The sequence below is a fragment of the Anomaloglossus baeobatrachus genome, chromosome 2, assembly GCF_048569485.1.
Source record: "Anomaloglossus baeobatrachus isolate aAnoBae1 chromosome 2, aAnoBae1.hap1, whole genome shotgun sequence".
NCBI classification, from domain to species: domain Eukaryota; kingdom Metazoa; phylum Chordata; class Amphibia; order Anura; family Aromobatidae; genus Anomaloglossus; species Anomaloglossus baeobatrachus.
Genome location: NC_134354.1, coordinates 657,277,625 through 657,304,823, shown reverse-complemented (window position 1 = coordinate 657,304,823; position 27,199 = coordinate 657,277,625).

The window sequence follows — 27,199 nt, the reverse complement described above, 5'->3', positions numbered from 1 at the left end:
GAGATTCTCTAAAAAGGGCTCAACTCGAGGAAAGCGTATAATGGAAGTCACTGATTGGGCCGTAGAGCTCCCTGCCCACATACAGCCAGCCATAAAGAGAGCATTTCCAGGGGGAAGGACGGCAATTTTTTTTCCATTTGACACACTACATCTGAAAATGTTGCTTTAACTCCAGTGAAAGCCATTCAGAGACTGTGATTGCCTCTCCCTGGGGTGCCTGCTCACATCATGCAGTGAGGCAAGCCTGTGCTTTGTGTTCATGTTTCATGGATGACACATCCAAGCACTGGTGATACTCGGCCATGCACGGTGAGTATCCAAGCACTCCAATGCTCGATCGAGTACCTGCTCAACACTAATCAATATCTTTTGCATTACATTTAACATGATCACTAGCAATAGATGAAATTTGATCATTTCATTAGATTTAACAAGGTCAGACACATGCTGAGTAGGTTTCAAAACCTAGAAACTTCAAACCCTTTTTACGTGTGCCGATGATGGGGTAGATGAACGTCAGTACAAATGTTGCCCCATCTTGACCATTGGTCTGTATAAAACATGTCCATCTTATGACATATGGATGACAATTATGATTTGTCACAAATCTTTAACAACTGCTGATAATAAATGAAAAAAAAAATAATAATGTTAGAAAAAGAAACTGGAAACTTATGGATGGAATAGGTGAAGCAACATAATGGTTGCCAAAATTATCATAAATCATTATACATAGATTGAGATTTTGTCACTTACATAGAGAATAACAACAGTAAGGGCTCATGTGCACGTTGCGTCCTGGCAGAAATAAATGCACCCTCTGGCAGACTTGATGCAGCGTGTTGACAAAAATAATGCATTCAAAACGCATGTATTTTGGATGCATTTTGCATGCATTTTACATGCGTTTTGGATGTATTTTTGTCAGTGCGGTCCCCCAGCAATTCAGCTCTGCTACATGTCCGCTGACAGCAGACACAGACAGAGCCGGGCAATGAGAATGAACCCGGATGAACTTCACTCGACTTCATTGTCATCCCGCTGCTCTGTCTCTGTGTGCTGTCATGAACTCAGATGAACCTCCGAGGTCAGTGCCAGGACAGAGGAGTCCGCAGCAGTGACGTCAGAGCTTCACCCGATTTCACTGACATTGCGCGGATCTCTCTCTCTGTGTCGCAGCCTGATTTGCGGTCACATGTGAAGGACTCACCTGTGATCGCAAATCCCCTGAGTGACTGCTGTGAGCAGCGCGATCAGCGGTGCCGTCATTCAGGTGACCCGCGGCCACAGCTGGAGTCCTCAGTAACCTCAATAACAGCCCAGCTGATCGCGGGACTCACTTCAGTTGCTGCATGGAGCTCACAGGAGCGGCGGTGTTCTACGGCTGCTCCTGTCAGCTTCCGATGTAGCAGAGCTGAAAGCGTCGTGGGACCTTGCGTGGATTACGTCCGACCTGGAGGTGTTTTTGAGGGGTTAATAAAGTGGTGAAAGAGGGTGTTTTTTTGTCTTTCATTACAAATAAAGGATTTTTTGGATGTGTGTGTTTATTTTCTTTAACTTAAAGGTTAATCATGGAAGGTATCTCGGGGAGACGCCTGCCATGATTAACCTAGGACTTAGTGGCAGCTATAGGCTGCTGCCATTAAATCCATATCACCCCGTTTGCCACCGCACCAGGACAATTCAGGATGAGCTGGGTAGAGTCCCGGGACTGTCGCATCTAATGGATGCGGCAATTCCGGGTGGCTACTGGCTGATATTGTTAGGCTGGGGGGCTCCCCATCCTGAGAATACCAGCCTTCAGCCGTGTGGCTTTACCCTGGCTGGTATCCAAATTGGGGGGACCGTATGTCGTTTTTTTTTAAATCTTTTTTTTATTTACTGCTCGATATAGACACACCCACTGGCAGCTGTGATTGGTTGCAGTGAGACAGCTGTCACTCAGCGTGGGAGCGTGTCTGACTGCAACAAATCATAGGTGCCAGTGGGTGGGGGAAGCAGGGAATACGAGATGGATTAATGAGCGGCCGGCATGTTCAAAAGAGGAGAAGCCGCCACAGTGTGAACGCTGTGCAGCGCAGCGCCGGTGATCGTGGATCGGTGAGTATGAGAGAGAGGGTGGGAGGGAGAGACCGACATGGACAGAACTGCATTTGTTATGTTAAAAAACTGCTTAGCATTTTGGTAGCGTTTGTCTACAACTCATTGATTTCAATGGGTGTAGAACGCTGCCAAAATGGACAAAAGAATTGATATGCTGCTTTTTTAAACGCAGAGATTTTGTCAAATTTTTGACAATCAAAACGCTGCATTTAAAAAAGCATCGTACGCACGTATTTTTCATGATTCTCATAGACTTTGCTGGGGAAGCAGAACGCATGCATTTTGACAATGTGACGCTGCAGCTTAAAACGCTGCAGAAACGCAAAAAAACGCAACGTGCGCATGAGCCCTAACATGGTCTCAAAAAAGGCAGGAAAGATCATTGCACTGAAGTGTGGTAATACAGTTGGAAAAATGTCATTAAAACTGAGAGTTACTGGTTAATGAAGACTAACCGCAATTGGAAGTGATCTGAGACTCTCTAAAGACTCATTCCTAAGACTGTGTTTTTTGTTAGAGTGCTCTCTGTCAAAAAACAGAAAGCACTTGGACCAATGTTATTCAGTGAAGAAGAGCGATTTTCTTCACGGACCAAATCTGTGTATAAAGTATTGTACAATGCACTAGTTTCTTTCATTAATCAGATGAAACGCCCCTGTTCAAGTCGATGAGTGTGCAAAAAACCCACTAAACAGATGCCATACGTATAGCATTCGATTTCTACAGATACCTTGCAATTCTTTGAAATAGGAAACTATAAATGGTTTTGTTAATGGATATGAAAATATGGATTACAAACAAATGATAAGTGAGAAAAAAATAATCCAAATTTTCTGGATGAAACTCTGAGGTTTATATGGTTGTTGGAACCTGGCCTTATAGCTCATTCAGATGTCTGAATTTACATACGAGTAGTTTTCATGGATAGCACTTGTAGTTGTGATGGTCTATGGGGATATTTACATTCCGTAATTTTTCGCAAATTGTGCAGTCCGCGGAAAATCATGAACATATCAAATGTCGAATCAAAATCATCAATGCAAGAAATACTGATGACACTTGGACCACTCTCTGATCAAAATGTGGTCCAAAAAAATTGATCTGTTTTTCTTGTATGTGAGAAAATACGATGTTAAAATGAGCCCTTACCTGTAGAGACCTTCAATCTTAACTGACCAATAAATATAAGGCTATGTTCAGAATGAGTTTTTGAAGCAAAAATCAAAATTAATTTTTGATTTTTATTCAAGCAGAAGCTGGGAAGGCAGGAAAATCACTAAAATGGATGGAAACAGCACTTAAATGGAATGGAAACAGCATGGGGAAGGAGGGACTCACAAAGCCTTTACCGACAATGCAAGAACTGCCAAAAATTAGAAGGAAGAGGGACTCCGATACACCCTGTATTTGTATTTGTGGGCCTCATACAAATTCTGTTAAAATTATTAGGTAGTGGGACTCCTAGCTAGACTCCTGTGTGTCATCCGTGTGCTATCCATGTGCCATCTGTGAGTATGTGTCACCAGATAAAAAATGCACACAAAAAAATGAATGTTTTTTATGTGATAAAGATATGGAAAGATAGTAGATAAATAAATAGATGGATAATAGAGAGATTTTACACCTACTAACCAAATAAATAAATAATAATAAAAAGTGGGGTCCCCCCTATTTTTGATAACTAGCAAAGGTAAAGTAGACAGCTGTAAGCTGATATTATCAGGCTGGGAAGGTCCATGGTTATTGGGCCCTTCCTGGTCTAAAAATACCAGCCCTCAGCCGCCCCATAAGTGGTGCATTGCATTAGATAAGCCAGTTCTGTAGCTTTGCCTCTTCTTCCTCGGTAATTTTAGTTGGGGTTCATGTCAGCTGGCATCAAGCTCTGGTGTTAGTAAAGGAGAGGCGTCTATCAGACTCCCCTACCCATTACTAACCCAGCAATTAAAAAAGACACACAAAGAAAATTATTTATTTCAATAAACTCTCCCTAAAATATTTATGTTTACCATTTTGTTAAAAAACCCCCCTCAAACGAACAAAGTCTATGAAGCACCATTCTGACACTTCATTGACTTTGCTATCTTTTGCTTTCTTTCTTTTTCTCTCTTTTTTTTTTCTTTCACTATCTCTTTCTTTCTTTGTTTCGCAGCTATGCAGGTGACCCAAAGTTGTAAATATTCATGTGTTGTTGCTTAATTTGATATTAGTGCCTATGAATGGTAATTGCAAGCCTTTAAAGGATTATGAGGGAACTTTAAGAGTATTCTATGTTGTAAAGAGCACTACAACTATAACTGTTATTTTCAACACTGAACATTGTAAAACATACCAGAAAGGGACCACATCTGTTTCTCATGAAGCTGTCAGAGATATAGGGGCTTTGAGGTGTTAAGGAATGCTAAGTATGTGAGCCCACCCCTCATTGGGTACAGCACTAAGGTCAAGGATCTATCTGATGTCCCCAAAACCCCCACCATTTCTATGCCCTTATTTCCTATAATTAAACTTTAACTTTACAGTTTCATTTGAAGACAGAAATAATAAAGAACATTCAGCCGTATATTACATGTAAAGCCACTGCTGGATGCTAAAGGCACTGCTGGTGATAAAAAAAAAAAAACAACCTCTTAAATAAATAATTAAAAATAAATAAATAAGTTAGAATTCATAAATTTCATGGACTAATGGAAAAAAAAGATAGATTTTGACTTAGGTACAAGAGATATAGGCCTAGGTTCACTATACAAATGTTATAAATGTTTTATGTTTGTTTTATTAGCCAACCAGACACATGATGAACAGCCATTATACTATTCAAAATGGGTAGAAAGTAGATCTGTCCCCAAAGTATTTCTCATAATTAAAAGGAACCGGTCAGGTTATTTGACTGTCCACAACCGCTACTACAGTTGTATGCAAGCTGTTTCCTTTATTCTCAAACTGTATGTCATTTTCCATACTATTGTTACTATTTTTTTAATGCACTTTTATTTGCAGCTTTGAATATACTAGCTAGTCAGGACTAATCAATCAGGGTGTTTTCCTCCAGACTAGTCCTGCCTTGGATTCCCTAATCATACCGTTCTGGGTGTGATTGGCAGCCTGTATACACTTTCCAATAAACTTGACTTTTGTCTTTCTTCAATCTTATTAACTATGTGACACTGTAACATAGTCCACATGTGTAAGATTTACAGTTCTTTAGGACATTGCATCACCCTACACCTCCACTAAGGTTCATTTATTTCTTCTCTCAATCATTCTCATCTTACATGAAAGGAGGCACTCTTCCATTGCTTTGTGCTCCTTCCCTCTGATTTTTCTTAAGGCCCCCATGCACATTAGCTTAGTGCCGCCTGAATCCGCTGAGATAAACGATTTTGACCAAAGGTGTAATGTGTATGAGGACACCATCCGATGGATGGTGGAGAGCTGTCGATCACACATGTTCGATTTCAGACTGACGTTCACATTGTTCTCCCTGAGATAAGTCGCCACACTGTCCTCCCCATGGTATTATGATGAGGGTTCGTATATTATTATTATTTATCATAGCACCATTTATTCCATGGCACTTTACAAGTCAAAAGGGTATACATAAAAAACAAGTGCAACAATCATGAACAATACAAAACAGACTGGTACAGGAGGACAGAGGACCCTGCCCACGAGGGCTCACAGTCTACAGGTAATGGGTGGGTGTACAGTAGGTGAGGGCAGAGCTGGTTGCATAGTGGTGTACTTGTCTGAGGGTTATTGTAGGTTGTAGGCTTGTCGGAAGAGGTGGGTCTTCAGATTCCTTTTGAAGCTTTCCACGGTATGTGAGAGTCTGATATGTGGGGGTAGAAATCTTCCATGCAATTGTGGGAAGAGGAGATAAGGGGGCAGGAGAGAAGGAGGTCTTGTGAAGATCGGAGGTTGCGAGCAGGTAAGTACCGGGAGACTAGTTCACATATGTAAGGAGGAGACAGGTTGTGGATGGCTTTGCATGTCCTGGTTAATGTTTTGAATTGGAGTCATTGGCCAATGGGAAGCCAGTGAAAGGATTGGCAGATTAGAGAGGCCGGGGAATAGCGGGGAGAGGTGGAATGTGTTGTATGTTAACTCTATAGTCTTCATTTCAGATACACTAATATGGTATGGGCATTTGTCCAAAGTGTCCCAGGAGCTGGTTCTCAACTTGTTGGTCATGCATTCTGCATGGTGCAACGTTCCTCATAGATTCAATAATAATCTCATTGATAGCAGTCATGACTGTAGGTACAAGCTTTTCTGTGCACTTATTCGCAATACTGACTAAATGGCTATTTTTTTTAAAATTTTGTTTGAATTTTCTTCATTATTCGTATATCATTAACATGTCTATCGATCCAGTGGATTTTATAATTCCTAAGTTGCAATTTCAAGGTAGAGGAGTGTAGCAAATGGCAAAGGAGTAGCTTGACTCTTCTGAGGCTCAATGAAATATCTGCAACAGGATCGCTACTTACTATGTGACGTTCATAAGGCTGGTGTGTTCTTATGTGGCAGAGGTACTTTTGGACTCCCTAAGGCTATGTGCACACAGTGCGTTTTTTGCGGCATTTTTCGGGTGCGTTTTTGGCCTCAAAACTGCATGACTTTGCTTCCCCAGCAAAGTCTATGAGTTTTCTTATTTGCTGTCCGCACACAACTTTTTTTTTTAAGCTGCGTTTTGTTAGCTTAAAAAAAAAAAAATGGACATGTCAATTCTTTCCTGCGTTTTTCTGCGTTTTCCCCCATGCAATGCATTGGAAAAACGCAGAAAAGTGCAGAGATCAAAAATGCAGCAAAATGCAGCCAAAAATGCACCAAATCGCGGTAAAACGCATGCATTTTTTGCCGCGGGTGCATTTTTGTGCGTTTTTAGGGGCCAAAAACGCACAAAAACGCAGCGTCATAAAAACGCAGCGTGTGCACATAGCCTAATACAGCTGACTGTGACTGCTACCTTTGTACCTTCTCTATAAGTACACCCCTGTCTAATGCCTTCGTCTGTTTCTGATATTCTAATTCTAAGTGGAAAATTTCACAAGATCATGAAGGTGATTTATTTCATTCATTAATGCATATTACATAGTCTACTGGTTTCATAGTTTAAAACATTAGAAGTGTAATCCATAAACCCGACAGTATGTGCGCTGTCAAACCATGGCAAGTCCTTATTTTTTTCACCAGCTCATCAGCTATTTCCTTCAAATCAATGTATCTACATATGTTTTTTCAATTAGAATATTTTTCAGAATGACGCGTTGATACATGAACACGACATTACCGTCTTTGGCACCTGATGTTGCTCAATAAAGAATTATGTGTGGGTGGAGAAAGTGAAATAATAAGTATTTATAATAGTCAGCAAATAATTTGCTACAGCATTTTTTTTTTTTTAAAGAGCCAGCAAGCAACACAAGAACCCATAAAAACGTACATATGTGGTATTATTATAGCAGCATACTATAAGGCTACTTTCACACTTGCGTTGGATGGCTTCCGTTGCTGTCCGCAGCCTTGAGGTATTACGGTAACCGTTGCAGGAAACCGTTATATTCCTCATAGACTTCTATTAGCTACGGATAGCAACGGATGGTCTTGCGTTGCATCTGCTGCACGACGCAGCGTCGTTATTTTGACGCTGCGTCGGGCGGAGGGAACGCTGCATGTAACGTTTTTTGAGCAGCGCAATCCGTAGGATTTCACTGCGCATGCTTTCTCTGGCTCTCTGCACTCGTAACCAGGGTAAGCATCGGGTTACTAAACAATGTGCTTTCCCTAGTTACCCGATATTTACCCTGGCTACGGGCGCAGGGAGCCCGACACTTTCCTGCTCGGCTCCGCCCCCTCCTGCACTTCACTCCACGTGTACACACGCATGCACACTCACACTCACCTGTCCCCAGCCTTGCATTCCTCGCTGCACTGACGTCCTGTGTCATGGTCCCGCTTGGCTCCACAAACCCCGCACTCCGCCCCCGAACTCCACCCCCCTCACACATTGTTGGCGGCTGAACGATCAGCTGATCACACGGCGACCAGCTGCTGTGAGCGATCAGCTGATCACCTGGCGACCAGCTGCTGTGAGCGATCAGCTGATCACCTGGCGACCAGCTGCTGTGAGCGATCAGCTGATCACCTGGCGACCGGCTGTTGTGAGCGATCAGCTTATCGTTCACAATAGTCTGCCGCCGGTAAAACGAAAGAAGAAAAAAAAAAATAAGATTCCGTTGTTTTGTACGATCCGTTGCATCTGTTGTGCCACTAAATGCAACACATCCGTTGCATCCGTCACACAATGCAATGCAACGGATGCCGTTCAACGCAAGTGTGAAAGTAGCCTAAAACACAGTGATCAGTTTGTTAAAGTCATTGTGTCTTTCACAATCAGTTTCTGCTCAAAACATTACATAGGGTAAATTTACTAATCTTATTTTGTATTTACACAGTGCAAACAGAATAGACAGTCCGAAAATGCTCCAGTTTTCACAGTGGCTCATTTTGGATGAATTACTTGCCGCATCTTAAATTACTTACACCACATTTTTGTTGTTACACTTTTTGATATTTTGTGCACTAAAATGTTGGTAATTGTTGTTATCTTTAAACCATGCCTATTTCTATTAAACCACACCCCTTTCCAACAAGTGTTCTCAGTAATGCTTGTTTAACTATAAATCTGCAGTCTAAACAGGACACTAATTGTTCGTTAGGTGAAATGACATTCTGTCATGCACAAAAAAATCATCGTTCTCAGCAGTGTGCTGTGTAAATATTAGTTGTGCTGCCAAAAATAATGGTATGCTATGCAAACTGAACAATGTGGCTTGCCTGGAGTGAGCACTGACTTTAAGGAGAATTCAGGCAAGTCAATTTTGTTTCTGTAAGGCTAGCGCCACACATCCGTGCTGCCGGCACGTGTTTGTCATTTTTTACACGTACCGGCGGCACGGAGACACTTTAACCAATGCTACCCTATTGTAGCAGGCACACACAAGTAAAACCACACGGAACGTGTGTCCGTGTGTGTTTGTACGTGTGTGCTTTTTTGAAAGCGCTGACATGTCAGTGTTTTCTCCCGCAGCACGGGTGTCACACGGCCCGCACCCGCACCACACGGGTGTAGTGTGGATGCGGTCCCGTGTGACACGCACCGGAGAAACCACACATGTCAGTGAAAAATAAAAAACATTAACTCACCTTCTCCAGCCCTCCTGTCTCTGCCGCTGCTGCCTCTTGCTGCCGACCGCCGCTCATTATTCTCATTGAATATTCACTTCACTGCCTGGCAGCAGCAGCAGCGGGGAGACGGGAGGGCTGGAGACCGAGGATCAGCACCACGGACAGCAGCGCGGACAGCAGGAAGGACCAGGTGAGTATAATAATTACCGGTTCTACGTGTGCTATCACGGATAGCACACGTAGAACACACGTGTCCCGCACGTACCAGAGACACGTACTTACCTGCACACAACACGCAGGGAAAATACGTGTCTCTCGGCACGTGCGTGAATTTCACGTGAGTGTGGCAGAAGCCTAAGGCTGTGTGCCCATGATCAGTATTTGCAGCATTTTGGATGTATCGTGTTTTCGCTGCATCCAAAACAATGCGTTGTACAGTACAAGCACAGTGGACGGGATTTCTAGAAATCCCATGCCCACTGTGCTTGTTTTTTCCGCAGAAAACACTAACCTGAGATATGTGTTTCCAGACCGCAGCATGTCAATTGCTTGCTGCGGATTCGCATGCGTCCTCTGTAAGGAAAATACAAGCGAGAGACCGCAGCACACTGAACCCTGATTGTGGGTACGAGCAGCTGCAGTCTCCTGTGTTCTCCCGCAAAGGAAACTCGTGCACCTGCAGGTCAGGACTAGAGTTGAGCGCGGTTCGAGGTTCGCCAATTTCATGTTTGAGTGATTTTGGGGGGTGTTCTAGATCAAACTAGAACTTGAGCTTTTTGTTAAAAATTCGTTAGCTCGAGTTACGTTTGAGAATGGTTCTATCAGCAAAAAGCCTAGCTAATTACTAGCTGGCTTTTCAGTGTAATAGTGTGAGTCACTCTGTGATTCACACTATTATCTAATTTCAGCGTATAGTGTGGGGGGGGGATGGGGTTTAGATCTGTGTTGCTGAGAGAATGCCGATCGCCCTTTTTTTTTTCTTCCCTAAGTGTGCGTGTAGTGGGGCGGGCCAGCATGTCAGCCAATCCCAGACACACACACAGGTAAGTGGACTTTTTGCCAGACAAGCAAGGGCATGTGTCATAGGTTGTGAATGTCACATGTCCTTGCATTATAAATACGGCCATTTTCCCTCACGGCGCCATTAGCTTCCTTCTGCGTCTGGGTGACAGTCACCGCTCACGCAGCTCCTGACGCCGGTCCTGCTGTGTACGCTATACACACAGCGCTTGACAGAATAGGGACAGAAGTTTATTTCAGCCCTTTTCAGGGCTCATTATCTCGGGCTCAGAGCCATAGGTGACAGTCAGGTCCGTGGAAACGCTGTATACAGCTTCAGATAACCGCATCTGTGTAGCTAAGCTTAGGGACTTCCTTGCTGTATTTCACCATTAGGAGGGATAGAAAGTGAGGTTTCCTTTCCTCTACACTGACCCACAACCCGGCCACTGTACCCTCCTGTCCATTTTTGCAAAGCTATTTTAATAGCAAAGAGTGCTGCCAGTTAGTGCCATCGAAAAAGTGGCTGCTGTACTCCATTAGTGTCCCACTTGTGCCAAGCAAGTCCCACCACCTCTGCATTGTACCCTGGTGCCCTTTTTTGCAAAGCTATTTTAATAGCAAAGAGTGCTGCCAGTTAGTGCCATCCAAAAAGTGGCTGCTGTACTCCATTAGTGTCCCTCTTGTGCCAAGCAAGTCCCACCACCTCTGCATTGTGCCCTGCTGCCCTTTTTGCAAAGCTATTTTAATAGCAAAGAGTGCTGCAGTTAGTGCCATCCAAAAAGTCGCTGCTGTACTCCATTAGTGTCCCACTTGTGCCAAGCAAGTCCCACCACCTCTGCATTCTACCCTGCTGCCCTTTTTTTGCAAAGCTATTTTAATAGCAAAGAGTGCTGCCAGTTAGTGCCATACAAAAAGTGGCTGCTGTACTCCATTAGTGTCCCACTTGTGCCAAGCAAGTCCCACCGCCTCTGCATTGTACCCTGTTGCCCTTTTTTGCAAAGCTATTTTAATAGAAAAGAGTGCTGCTAGTTGTAGGGCCATAGTTGCATTGTCAGGGATAGTCAGTGTTGGTTCTTCAGCTGTCAATAAAACTAGACCACGTCTGCAATCTACACCACCTCTCAATTTTTGCTACCACATTTTAAGTGGCCAATCTTGTCGCTAACAAAATGAGTGGCAAAAGGACAGATGCTGGTGGAAAGGGAAACAGGCGTGTTGGAAAAGGAAAAAAAGTTTGTGTCCGTGGGGAAGGTGGGAAAGCTACATTAACATCTGCTGAAGATAGGCCATCATCCAGCAAAAGTAAGATGTCTACTACTTTCCGTGGACAATCCAATGTGCTCCATTTTTTACAGAATAAAACAACTGGAACAAAGGTAGATGATGCACAAAAAAAGCACATGCTTGAATGGATCTAAAGTGCTCCAACAAGTGGCCTCTCCTCCACCTCAACTTCTAAATCCAAAAAACAACAGTCCTCTGAGTTGTCATCACAATCGCACTTGCTATCTCCCAGCTCTCAAGTCTCCACCGGCCTGCAGAGTATGGTGTAACAGAGATGGTTGAGTCTGCAGAGCTGTTCAGTCACACTATAGCCTGGGAATCAGAGGTCTGCTCCCAAGCTACAGTGAGTACAGACCAGGAAATGGTCTACAGTGATGCCCAGAAGCTTTGTGACTCAGATTCAGGCCCTGATGACCAAGTTTCTGAGCATAATGTAGACCCTCATTTCCAAACTGTAACACCTGTTGGTGGAGACAATGAGGAGCATACTGATGACGATGAGACACAGATAGCAGATTGTGATGACAACTTAAATATTCGGTCAGGGCAGGAAGAGGCTAGGTCTGAGGGCGAGGGGAGTGCAAACACAACGCTTGATGATGAAGTTCTAGATCCCACCTACTGTCAACCCACAGTCAGGCACTCGAGGTCAACAGAGGCGGTGGAGGAGGATGCAACTGACGATGAAGTTACCTTGTGCCTTCCTGGACAGAGGAGGAGTACTGGTAGCACGCCTACAACTGCATCCTCAGCCACCACTCTGCCTTTGAGCACCAGTCGGGGTGGCTCAGCAGGTCGCATGTCCTCTAAGCCTTGCCTAGACTGGTCCTTTTTTGACCTTGCAAAGGATCGCCCAAATCATGTGATCTGTAAAATTTGTCGGGAATCTGTAAGTAGAGGCAAAAACCTCAGCAGTTTGACAACTTCTTCCATGAATCGTCACATGAATAGCTATCATAAGTCCCAGTGGGAAGCTCACTGTGCTGCAATGCGGCCTAGCGTAGCGGGCCAACCACCGCCTGCCCCTTCCAGTGCATCCACGCGCTCTTCATCTTCTATGACTGTGGGGACAGCTGGCGCATCTGTTCTTCCACGCAGACCTTCCACCTCGTTAACCACAACAGTCAGTTTGCTTGCAGGTCGTCAGTTGGTTTGGAAAGGGAAACAAGTGCGGGTGTACAGCTCTCTCAGACATCGATAGCACAAACTTTGGAATAAGGCAACATCATGTCTCCTCCTGCACTTTCCTCACAAACCTGCATTTTTCCAGGGACACACTACTCACCACCGTCTCCACACAGCAGCCAGATCTCTGTCCCTCAGATGTGGACAAATAAAAGGTCATTTCCTCCGACCCACGACAAAGCTAAGAGGTTGACTTTAACCCTCTGTAAGCTCTTGGCTACCAAAATGCTTCCTTTCCACCTGGTGGACACAGCGGATTTTCGAGACCTTATGTCCGTCGCTGTGCCCCAGTACCAGATGCCCAGTCGCCACTACTTCTCTAAGAAAGGTTTGCCTGCGCTACACCTGCATGCCGCACACAACATCACCGCTTCCTTGAGAAACTCTGTGTGTGAACGGGTGCATTTCACCACCGATACTTGGACCAGTAAGCATGGACAGGGACATTACATGTTGCTGACTGGGCACTAGGTAACTATGGTGATAGATGGAGAAGGGTCTGCTGAACAAGTCTTGCCGTCCCCACGACTTGTGCGTCAATCCTCTTTCTGTCTTAGTTCCTCCAACGCTTCTGCCTCCTCTACCTCGACTGGGTCCTCCACCGCCGCCCCAAGCCTGCCTGGTCAGGCCACCAGCGTTGGAACTGCGGACAAGGAATCACGCACACCTCATTACTATGCTGGCAGCAGAGTGCAACTGTATCAGGCGGTCTTTAGCTTGAAATGTCTTGGAAATAAGAGTCACACAGCGGCTGAGTTGTGGGCAGCTCTGGAGACCGAGTTTGGTAAATGGTTGTCTCCACTCAACCTGCAGCCAGGTAAGGCCGTGTGTGACAATGCTGCAAACCTGGGTGCGGCCCTTCGCCTGGGCAAGGTGACACACGTGCCTTATATAAAAGACAGAAAGGGGGGAGGGCACCAAAAAATACAATGAAAAATACAAACGGGATCAAAGCCACTTAGCACATTTGGGGAACTAGAATGCGTCAACAAGAGAAAAAGAAATGTGCAAAAAAAGTGGGATCACCACAATGAATAAATATACAAAAATATCTTTATTATAGAATAGGCACAAGTACCAACAAACAATTAAAATCAATTAAAAAAGCAAATCAGCTTATAGAAAACACACACACTAAGGGTGCCAATGGTGTGACACCCGAAGAATACCTCACACCCTCAAAGGGCCCAAACCCCACAGAAATGAAATCATGCGATAGTTTAAGCACAGTGTCCATAAACAGGGACCGTCAAGAGAGGCAGATGGACAATGCAAAATCAATTAAATAGATCAAAGTCCCAGTTAATACCTAGGAGGGTTAACAATGTAATAATATCGCCACCAATAAACATAATTCTAGGCAAAAAATAACACATACAATACCACCTACGGATGGACACACTAAGGGGTGCAGGCAAGGAATGGAGGGGTGAGGTATAAGCCCCACGCGTATCGCTACAAACAAAGTGTAGCTTCTACAAACGAGGCAGCAACGTGGACCATAGAAAGGGACGCACGTATGCAGGAGTATCAGCAGAAGCTGTTACTTGATCTTAGCTCGGCTTTTCCACCAAACACCCGTGGTGCAGTGAATCTCCCAGTTGTAACTTGACAAACATGGGACTGTCTCGTCATCAACAGTCTACCCGTAATTTTATTGAATCGTTTCATAATTTTTTTAGACCATCCTTTGCAAGGCCACAAGAGACAAGACGTCTGACACATAGTCAACGGCTGGAAAGGATGATACAGGAGTATCTCCAAATGAACATCAATGCCATGACTTTGAAACTGGAGCCTTGCTCATTTTGGGCTTCTTGAAAAATGGCCTGAGCTCTCCACTTACGCCTTGGAGATCTTGTTGTATCCAGCTGCCAGCGTTGTCTCAGAACGTGTCTTCAGTGCTGCTAGGTGTGTGCTGACAGATAAGCGCACGTGTCTGTCCAGTGACAATGTGGACAGACTGACGTTCATCAAGATGAACAAGTCATGGATCCGCAAGGACTTTACTACCCCTGTGTCATCCTGTGGAGAGTAAAGGCTTGTGGATTTGGAATGTGCTTGATGCAAATGTACCTGTCAAGTTTACAACTGGGGCACAAGTGCTGCTACTGAAGGGGTGTCTGTGTGGCCCAATTTTTGGAAAAAAAGGGAGACTCCGCTTAGAGTAACCCTTGCTTGCAGTGTTTCTAAAAATGATCCAAGATGAACAGATCTGGGATCAGCAAAGACTTTGCTACCTACCCCGGTGCCATCCTGGGGACAGTTAAGGATGGCATATTTTTGAATGTGCTTGATGCAAATCTACCTGTGAAGTGTACAACTGGGGCACAAGTGCTGCCACTGAAGGGGTGTCTGTGTGGCCCAATTTTTGGAAAAAAAGGGAGACTCCGCTTGGAGTCCCCTTGCGGTGTTTTGCATGATTTTAGAAGGGCATGCCATGCCTATATCTGTGTTTCATCCTCTTTTTCCTCATCAAGCTGTTTTGTTTTCGCATGAGAATTTGTTCTTGTCACTTTCCCATGTGTTTGTGTTTTCTTGTGAGTTGTTTGTCACCTTTTGGACACCTTTTGAGGGTGTTTTCTAGGTGATTTTATGTGTTTGTGATTGCCTCCCATTGTTTCCTATGGGGTTCGAGTGGTTCATTGAATGGTTCGCCAAACCGAACTCGAACGCCTTATCCGTTCGGTGAACCAAACTCGAACCGAACCGCAACCGGTTCGCTCATCTCTAGTCAGGACCCGCTGTGTCCAGAACGCAGTAAGTCCTGATTGTGGCCACATACCCTAACACTGCCATGTAATCAGTTTGCCTTTCAGAAGTTTGTCCCATATCTCTATAGCTGTTCTGACATCAGTAATTCTCCCTTCGTCCCCATTTAGTGTATGTCAGCTATTTTACAAGCATTATCAATTTTCAGAATTGTTTTTTTACCTACTGTAATTGTGCATAACTTCAAGAATTGAGCTGGAAAATAAACTTTCTCCTGGAATCATCATACATGCATCCTGCAGTCAAGTCAAGCCATCTGATGAAGTTCTTCATGTGAGTAATGGTACATAGAGACATCCACAGAAATAGGACTTGAAAAGCCCCACACTTGCAGCCAAGTTACAGCGTCAGAATAATAATACCCGGTTCCGTTGACTGTCAACAGCCACGGTGAACTCATTGTTCATGCCCTCATCGGATCGCAGTCAGAATGATAATAGTTAAATGGATTCAATAATATAGAAGAAAATGAAAAGGAAAAAATAAGTAAATTTATAATTTGCTACATAAAAGTCACAGTTTTATTCAGGTTTATACTACGAAAGTTGAAGCAGTAAAAAATAGAGTATGAAAGATTAAAGTTGATGCTGAATATGTTTACATTGGGCCATCAATTTCATAACAGGAAAGCAGCACTTTCCCTATAGACGACTTGCTACATTTATTAGTCCTGCTTAACGTGTGCAGAATGTCACCTACTTAGGGATAAAAGAGTTGTTTCCACACATGGAAAGAGTTGTCTGCTTCAAGCTTGTGTTGTAAAATATAGATGAGTTCCTTTACTACCTGTGATAAGACGGTGTAAGTTATGGGCACCAGTCATTATACAATGGCTCGTACATGGCAGCAGCATCAGAATACAAGAGAAGACCCAACTTGATAACAATTGCTCTATAATAAGATCCATAAAGGTGTGAATGGTGATTTGTGAAGTGCTACATTTCTAGGGTGCTCTCCTAAATTTACTGCTGTAACATTCATCATGTAAAGTCAGCTCTTTACAGAATTATGCAGGATTCTCTGCTTTAAAAGAAGGTACATTTTTCTTCTAATTCTTTTCAAATCATTTACTATTCAATTTTTTGGCACAAATGATTTTTTTTCATATTTTATTGCAATAAACCAAATTTTATTATCAATTTTATATTTGAGATAAACTTAAAGGAGTGGTTTACTATAAAGTAAAGTGGCCACATCGATGTAAAGCTGAGACAGAAGGCTTTTTCTTAATACATTCTGTTGTCAATTCTGCCTGTGAGTGGTGCTATCGCTGTCCACTCATCCCCATCACATGACCCGGGCTGCAGTCACCTTTGATGTCCGGTAATGTCACGTCAACATCTGGAATTGGAAGTTGACCTGACATCACCGAGGCAGAACCCAGTCTCCCCAACATAACCGAGACCACAGGAACACTTGATGTAATAGACTACAAACATGCTGTGTCACATGTGTAGAAGCCTTTGATTTGAAAAGTTTTACCCATCCTAGGATGTGTAAATGTGCTGCCTTTATTGACATTGGCACATTGTGCACAACCAAAACATGGAAAAGTACCCCTTTGTTGCGTGTCAAGGAAAACTTGACGTGGAACTGTTATAGATGATCCAATGTCGGCACGGATCAACTGATTCCTGAGGTTAGGGCACCTCTTGTAACAAAATAGAGGTGGATTGTGAAAAACCCCCATATGTGGGTATGCCGAATGAAGGAGGAGGCCAATGTTTTTTTATGACTTGTTTTAGTAATGGCTGAAACGGATGATGGGTCGTAATACAGGGAATCCGATCCTGGGAAGTTTTTGTTGGGTGTGCAGGGGACTGTTTTGTGTCGGCGATATGCCGAGGGTATCCTCTTTGCTGAAATTTCATGCTCATTTTGTCATGTCTGATGTATCTAACATCCGGGTTCGTGACCAATGTGTCCACGCGTGTATGCAGGGAGATAGGGAGAGCATTTTTACATGTGTAGGATGAAAACTGGAATAATATAGAAGACTATTTCTATCCATGGGTTTTACATACATATCGGTGACAAGTAGACCATTGTCTTCCTTAATCACCAAACCGTCCAGAAAATTTCCTCTTTGCTGAAATTTCATGCTCAATTCATCATATCTGATGTCTCTAACATCCGTTTTCATGACCAATCTGTCCAGGTCAATGCAAAACTCCTTCCTAGCCTCTGGTAAAGTGGTATATTCATTTAAGAACCAGTGTACCGCCCTGATGCCTTTTTCATGTGAAATGCTGGTATACAAGCTGTTTACGTCTAAAGTCACTAATTGTAAATTAATCGGGATCTGATGTAGATCTTTGATTATTTCTAAAAAATGGGACGTGTCTTTGACAAAGGATGAGATCAGTGATATGACGGGGGAGAGTATTTTCTCAACGGTTCTTGCCAGTGGAGATAAGACCGAGTCAGTGGAAGCGACTATAGGTCTAAAAGGTGGATGAGTCAGATGTTTGTGTATCTTCAGGATCATGTAAAAAACGGGAGTAGTGGGATGTGGATTGATAAAAAAGTCAGCTAGTTTCTGGTCAATAACCCCTGATTGTGAATACTTCAATGAAATGGATCTGATGAGTGAGGTAATCTGGGATGTAGGATCTCTCGGGATTGGTTCATAAGTGTCCCTATCTGCTAACTGTTCAAGGATTTCTGATATGTAGTAACTGCAATCGAGAATAACCGTGGCTCCCCCTTATCCACTGGTTTTATAATGATATGCGAGTTATGCCTTAAATTCTTTAAGGCCCTGGATTCCTCTATCGAGAGATTATGTTTAAGTTGGAACTCGACCTTATGGATTTTATCATTAAGTTTTTCCATATCATTAGTAGAAAGGGATATAAACGTCTCCACAAGATGATAGTGTCTTGGTGGCATATATGTGCTAGGGGACTTCAAACCTAAATCTTTAAGGGTTAAACAGGCAATATCATCCGTTGGAGAGAATGACAATGTATCAACAGTGTCGACATGAACCTTCAATCTTAAAGATCTAAAAAAATGGTTTAAGTTCTTGTACAATTAGGAAGGTGTCATAACGAGAGGTCGGGCAGAATGTCAGTCCTTTCTGTAGGACTTGATGTTCGACGGGCGACGGGGTTGTAGGAGGATATGTTAAAAACGAGGTTGGTGTTACCTGGGATCGGGTCCATATTCGTCCTTCTCCTAATTCTCCTAAAAATTGTATTAGAAAAAAACTTTTTTATGTTTCAGGGTCAGTTTTTTCTACAGCGGAGGGGGAACGCCATGGGTTCCAACATGGCACCCCCCTATGCTAACATCTTCATGGCCTCTTTTGAAGAAAAATATATCCATTCCCATCCCCTTGTCATTAAACACGCCTTGATTTGGCAAAGATATATAGATGACATATTAATGGTTTGGGATGGTCATCTTGACTCCTTACTTGATTTTTTTACTGATCTTAATCAGTTCATACCAGGCCTGCCTTTTACCATCCATCATGACGTCAGAAAGATTAATTTTCTGGACGGTTTGGTGATTAAGGAAGACAATGGTCTACTTGTCACCGATATGTATGTAAAACCCACGGATAGAAATAGTCTTCTATTTTGTTCCAGTTTTCATACTACACATGTAAAAATTCTCTCCCTATCTCCCAGCATACATGCGTGGACAGATTGGTCATGAAAACGGATGTTAGAGACATCAGACATGACGAAATGAGCATGAAATTTCAGCAAAGAGTATACCCTCGGCATATCGCCGACACAAAACAGTCCCCTGCACACCCAACAAAAACTTCCCAGGATCGGATTCCCTGTATTACGACCTATCATCCGTTTCAGCCATTACTAAAACAAGGCATAAAAAAACATTGGCCCCTCCTTCATTCGGCATACCCACATATGGGGGTTTTTGCAATCCACCTCTATTTTGAGACAAGAAGTGCGCTAACCTCAAGAATCAGTTGATCCGTGCCGACATTGGATCATCTATAACAGTCCCACGTCAAGTTTTCCTTGACACGCAACAAAGGGGTACTTTTCCATGTTTGGGTTGTGCACAATGTGCCAATGTCACTAAAGGCACCACATTTACACATCCTAGGATGGGTAAAACTTTTCAAATCAAAGGCTTTTACACATGTGACAGCACGTTTGTAGTCTATTACATCAAGTGTCCCTGTGGTCTCAGTTATGTTGGGGATACCACCCAACATGTCCGGGATCACATCAGCCGCCACAAATCTGACATCCGGTGTGGTAACAAACTGTTACCCATTCCACAACATTTCTTATCTGATGGACATAGAATTTCACAAATGAAATTCCAAGTAATTGACCAAATTGATACTGCACGCAGGGGGGTAATCACATAAAACGCCTTCTTGATAGGGAGGCAAGATGGATTCATACTTTGAATACATTAGAACCCAATGGCCTGGACCGTAGGTACGAGACAGGACACTAAAGGCCCAGTCACACTAAACAACTTACCAGCGATCCCAACAACGATACAACCTGATAGGGATCGCTGGTAAGTTGCTAGGAGGTCACTGGTGAGATGTCACACTAAGCGACGCTCTAGCGATCCCACCAGCAACCTGACCTGGCAGGGATCGCTGGAGCGTCGCTACACATGGAAGCATGCTGCGCTTGGTAACTAAGGGAAATATCGGGTAACTAACCCGATATTTACCTTGGTTACCAGCGCACACCGCTTAGCGCTGGCTCCCTGCACACCTAGCCACAGTACACATCGGGTTAATTACCCGATGTGTACTCTGCTACATGTGCAGGCAGCAGGGAGCCGGCTTCTGCGGACGCTGGTAACCACAGTAAACATCGGGTAACCAAGAAGCCCTTCCATTGGTTACCCGATATTTACCTTCGTTACCAGCGTCCGACGCTCTCACGCTGCCAGTGCCGGCTCCCTGCACTCCTAGCCACAGTACACATCGGGTTAATTACCCAATGTGTACTCCAGCTACATGTGCAGAGAGCAGCGAGCCGGCACTGATAGCGTGAGAGCGGCGGATGCTGGTAACGAAGGTAAATATCGGGTAACCAAGTAAGGGCTTCTTGGTTACCCGATGTTTACTGTGGTTACCAGCGTCCGCAGAAGCCGGCTCCCTACTGCCTGCACATTTAGTTGTTGCTCTGTTGCTGTCACACACAGCGATGTGTGCTTCACAGCGGGAGAGCAACAACTAAAAAATGGTCCAGGACATTCAGCAACAACCAACGACCTCACAGCAGGGGCCAGGTTGTTGCTGGATGTCACACACAGCAACATCGCTAGCAAGTTGTGCCTCAGCAGCGATGTTGCTAGCGATGTTGCTTAGTGTGTCGGTACCTTAAGTGACAATAGGGTCCTGGTTTTGGTTAGCAGTTGTGGTACTAATTGGTACATTAATAACAATATGTTCCTAAAAATCTCCATCCACTTTTTTGATATAGGGTTAATGATTAGAGTTCATTACAATCCATTATTGACAATGTTTACTTTAGCTTCTATATCGATACTGTACACTACTATAAACATATATTACTTTATAGCTAAGATATAGTAATTCATTGTATCTAGCAGTTTAATGTGGTTAATGGAATCTCTTCTTCTTTACAGAAACGATAATCTGTTTCCACTATGAGCACTGATCTTCACTATCCATGCAGTCACTTAACAATCTACTACCTGTGGCATTATGATAGTATTTAATGCTGCAGCACTTACGTAGCACCTCTATGTCCTTCACAACCTGTAGTTCACCGTTGGAACCTCCCCCATTCACTACGCTAGTGTGACTCTCGTCACATGACTTGGATTTGTATTTTTCCACAAACCGGAAGTGAGGTAACGTTCCTATGAATGCGCATGTGCGGCGTGCGTTCCACCTACATGGTTTCCGCGTTCCAAATACCGGAAATGACGTCCTTGTACCCGCCCGCACCCCGCACATAAAGCGCCGCTCAGCAGGACTTCTCTTACACTGCAATGATCACTCAGGCACGTTCTACGTTTAGCAGCATATGGTAAGTCTGGCTACCGACTTTTTTTTCTGTCTAACTGTCTTTTACTGTTTCTCTCCAAATCTCACACACCAGCCCTTTATACTTCCCCCTTTTTACGTATGCATTTCTCTATACTGGTTCTTATCCCATACCTGGTTCTGCCTGAGGTACCACACAACCGCTGTTTCACTGCATTTAGGTAATATGAGATACTGTACCATCTGGTATAGAGTATCAAACTGTTTCTTACATCAGATACGATATGGGCTTGATCTGCATCCTTTTTTATCCTTCTTTTCCTTTCTTGTCGGATAGCCACCACGCCAGTTTCACTAATCTCACAGATCACAACTAGCTTTTAGGTTCACTTCATATAGTATACTATCTAACTCATTTTGTTTGATGCACCTATTATGTATTTGTTAATGATGGGTTACCCTTGGACCTCTATTGATCCTCTATAATAATAACATTTTTTTACACATACTGTATGTATGTAATGTATATATGAATTGTATCACCACAATTATGTAAACTTTATTGATCTTTATGTCATTTATGTTTAGATAATAGTCCAGTCTGACGAAGGCCCAAAGGCCGCAACGTCGACTTATTTGGACAAATACATGTACCATCTGTTATCAAGATTTTTTTGATGAATAAAAAAACCTGAATACTCAACTTGTATTGTTTTTTGTGGGGGTGTACAGTGTGCCGGAGTTCTCTCTCGAAGTTGGATACATTTTTTCTCCTGAGCCCCGGTGATTCAGTGACGCAGAGCCTTATCTCTAGAATTAAAAAGTGTGTTGGTGCTGTGAGTTGTTAGTTACCACTAGTTACCATACATTTTCTGCTAGCCATGTTGAGCACACTTGGACATTTCTAAGCCTGTGTTTTTGTTAGAGTTTGAAAGGGGTTCAGTACAGTCTTTTCCAGTCAGTTAGATTATACACAGTATTGCGATTCTTGTGGAGTAGATTGTCTAAAATTCAAACAACCCCTGGCTTTCAGCATGTTCTCCATAATGGGCTTAAATTTTACATCCTGTTACCTAGAAATTTCTTTACAACTTTAAAAAAATCCCAAGCCCTTTTCTCAACAGCTTTCATTACTGTTTCAAACAAGTTGTCCTTCATGAGTTTCTGAATATCATGACCCACAAAAATGCCTTCCTTCAGTTTTGCTTCGTACAGTCTCTGAAACTTGGTACACAGGTACTTCAAAACCTCTCCTTATTTCAGTAGAGCTTTCACAAACTGCTTCATGAATTTGAGCTTAATGTGGAGTGGTGGCAGGAGAATATTAGTGGGAGCAATTAACTTTCTGCAACTATGTTTTTGAGTTCTTCAGTCTAGGTTGCAAAGTTGTTTTCATTGGCCAACTTTTATACCTCCAGTGATGAGTCCTATCCGGGATGTCCCATTCATGCAAAAAAGCATGTATCCTTCTTGTTGCCCAAGAAGCAAAGAGAGAGCTTTCAAATCACCACATATTGACCACCCTTGATCCTTTTAGTTAGGTTTCTTGAGAATAAAGTCTAAATTTCATAGCTTTCCTTCAAGTGCACTAAATGCCCTACAGGCACTGAAGCAAACTTGCTGCCATTGTGCAGTAGCACAGCTTTCAGACTTCGGTTGGAAGAATAAAGAATCTTCATTCATACTGTACTCAATGTTACATTTTTCCATCAACCCATGAACATGACTGCAATACATTAGAGCAGTGTCTTGAGAAAAGTATGGAAGCAATTCCTTCTGGAATTAAATTCTTTTGGAAGCCCATGGAGTGAAAAAATATGTGAAAAAACTGTATGTTATGGATTTTTTCAATATTTTTACTGAGTTCAGTGATTGAAAGTATATATAAATCACCACTTACTTTTCACAACAATTTTACCCTTGCAGACCTGTGATACCATTTTAGACAAGGTTTATTAATCAGACCCACTATCTTACAAATCCTTGACTTTGTAGTGTCATGACTCCACTATGGGGTTCAAACAAGTGATTTAAGGTTGCTGGCCGGTTTCCCTATTGGTTGGACCACAGCTTGTTTTATTTGTTCTACAGCTGAAAGGTCTTTTGTATTTCTTTCCTATTCTCTGCCTTCCTTCTTTACATCTATTCAGGTGTGAACACTTTCTTGTTTGGTTTGCCCAATCCCATTTCGGGAGGGGCTATTTATACTTACTACTGATATAGAAGGGTTAATAGTTTCTCTATTTCTTCATTAAAGATTTATTGTTATTAGTAAGTATATCTGATGGTAGTTCATAGTCATGGAGCCTACGGAATAAGAGACAGGCTCAAGGATTATTATGGTCTCTAAATGTTCTTCTTATCTTCTTCTTATCTCATATGCATGACTCTACATTTTTGTTTTGCTAAAACTTAAAGGTCATATGAGCAACTAGTAAAGTTCAGCTAGAAGTTTTTTTTCTTTTTCTTTTGCAATATCACATTGATCTTTAAATGGTATAAATAAACTGTACTTTGATTAAATAAACAGAAGAAATTGATCATGCCCACATGGATGCTGGTCTTTTCTCTCCGAGCGCTCGATCTGGATTAAGGTCTGAAGAGGCCTAATTCAGAGGACCTCACTGGTGATCCCATAAGCTGACTTGTGACAAAACAGAACAGCTACAACACTACTCACATGCCTCAGTGCTGGCTATATTTCTGCATGGATGGTTGTCTGGAGTCCCCTACTCCTGGGCTAATGTTTTCATACTGAGACATTGCTTTTGCTATTTCTTGCAGTGTATTTGTATCAACCCATTCATAGTTATCTCCTATTTTGTTTCATTTAAGTTTGGGAGGGTTTCCATGTATTCTGTTATTCTTTTTGGTTTCTTGTATTCCATCATTCCTGTACGACTGTGTTTGCATATATCTAACCCTGTGTCTCACGCTGTGCTTTAGTGCAATTCATTTATGTTTATGGTTGTTTTTGTGTTACACTTGGTTCATATATTAGGGTATAATTAAGGACAATCAGGTCAACTGTTGACGAGTGGGGCCACCATTCCATGGTCAAGGGTGCCAACCTTTGCTGTCAGGCAGGGACAAAACAAGTTCAGATCTAGGGCAAATACTAGCCTGTTTTGGGACCTGTGGATTTTTGGTTTTGAACCACTCCTGCTTTGTGGCCATGTGAGAGTGTTAAGTTTAAGTCATAACATGAAGGTTGTGACGGCGGGTGGGTGTGGACCCAATGTACCACTGGTGGATCTTACCCAGGGGGGGTGTAATTAAGCGACTACATGGTATTTACTAGAACCTCAGATGGTGTGGATAGGCTCGGCTGTGAGTAGACTCCAGGTACCACTCTAAGGGCAGTCCAAATGTGGCGCCCTGGACTAGCCAGGTCGTCACAGGCACTACGACATACACCCCCATCCTGAGACAGGCACATCAGCCAGACACAAAATCCTTGTTGCCTCCCTCCAGGGGCTGATGTCCACACCAGGTGGGGTGGAGCCAGGCGGTTGGCCCCACCCACTGAGGAATACACAGTCCTGGAGGCGGGAGAAGGAAGTCAGAGTAGTAGTTAGTGAGAAGTGAGAAAGGAGTGAGGAGTGAAGTAGAAGTGGAGGAGCAAACTGACCGTGTCTGGGTGTGTGGCCCGGGCACTAAGAGCAAGGTTGGCAGACGGTGGTGGCCGTCTGCAGGAGAGGCAGATCAACGCGGAACTGTAGGACCGGGGACGGGCGGTGGCCCACTGGTACCGAACCGGGGAGCGAAGTGAAGCCAGCACACACAGGCAGGGCCTACGGACCCCGACCAGGCTTGGAGTCGCCATTAGAGGTCAAATCTGTCAGTGACCGGAACCCCAGGGGTTTCCTAACAGCCAAGACCCGATTGAAGGCAACTGTCCAACCAACAGAAGGAAATACAGCTACCGCCACAGCTAGAGTTCCAAGGGCCAGAGCCTGCGGGCAAAAGGGCTCCTCCGGCACATATATACGCTGGGGAGCGGGTTACCGGTGGGAATCCATCAGGACCGAACATACACAAAGGTGCAGGGAAAGGCAGCCACCACTAACCGTCCAGGAGAAGCCACAGCAGCCGGCTGCGGGACCCGTCCATCCAGCCGTTTGGTTTACCAGAGACTTTGCGTACCTTTGTGGCTGAGTGAGTACTACCGTGCCGTCTGGCACCGCGCTGCACAGTCCAAGCGACCCTGCACCCATCCAACCCTGCCTCCCCGTCATCTCACCGGGCCCCGGGACCACCAACCCCTACCCACGGAGGGGGAAAACAACATCCCAGCTGCTCCCTGCCATCGCTCCCGGGATCCCCGTCACCAGCAGCGTTGGTGCCCAACCTCACCACAACTCGTGGGTGGCGTCACGGACCAAATCCCCAAACCAAACTACCCCCTTTCACTCACGGGTGAGGAGTGCCGCTTGAGTCCCCGGATCCGGCCCACCGCTCGAGCCACCAAGCAGCGCCGGACCCGAGCGTTAGCGAGCGCAGCGGCGTCCTTCCCCGCCCGCGACAACTTGGCGTCACGAACAGGATCTTACCATTCTGCCTTCTGGTAGAAGTGCGCCTTGTGGCCTGCCGTCGGTGTCCGGCCGAAAAATTTCAGAATCCGCCATCATGGGCGCGAAGATTTTTCCCGCTCGAGCGTCTTTTCGAGCAGTGCAGGCGCGAAAGCCAAAGCCCTGCCCCTGAAGAGCAGGTGCCGAGAAAAGACCAAGGGGGCGGGAACAAGATGTCTGCGCCCGACGAAGCCGCTGGAGGAGCGGTGGTCACAGCCGCAGCGGCACCCGTGGATGGAAATGGGCCAGCCCGTGCTCCGGTCGCACGAGCAGGGGAGGCCGTGGCCCCCGCCATTGCTCAGGTGATGCCGTTCTCCTTGCCCTATGTGCCCGGAGCTACCTGGCTGCCGCAGTACAACGGGAAACCTGATGCTTTACATGTCTTCCGGAAGAAGCTTAACCCGGTCTTTGAACTGTATCCTCTGACCGATAAGCAACGTGCAGCGGTAGTGCTGGGGCAGCTAACCGGCGCGGCTGAGCAGGAGATGGAGACCTGGACCGAGGGGGACCGGTCCTCCGTGGCCACTATCTTTGAAAAGCTTCAGATTGCCTTCGAGACCCACACCAAAGCCGAGCTGCGGATGCAGTTTTATCAATGTCGACAGCGTTCTGCAGATAGTATTAGAGACTATGCTTTGCGCCTGCAAACTTCCCTCCGTACGCTGAAGCGGGTGGATACCATTAACGATGCGGACAGCAACAAAATGTTAGTCAAGCAGTTCGTGCAGGGGCTGGGATCCCCGGAGGACCGCAAGCAGCTCCGGCTGTGGGCCCTAGAACACCCTAACGTGGACTTTGCCATGCTGAAAGAACGGGCCATCAAAGCTCTGCAGCCCCCAGCGTCCGACGTCCCTGAAGCGGCCCCATGACCAGCTGAGACGGCTCCCATCTTGGTAGCCCCTCCTCTTCAAGCTCCCTCGGCCCCTGCAGCCCCTGGCGGAATGATGGAGGAGCTGGCTGCCCAGGTCCGTTGCATGGATGGAGACCTCGCCAAGATCCTTGCCGCACTCCAGCCTCCGACGAGATCCAAGGGAGGATGCAGCTCGCCGACAGATCGGAGGACGTCCCCTGGATGCAGCGGAGAAGGTTTAATGACTCACGGTATGGACCTCCAATTTGTTAC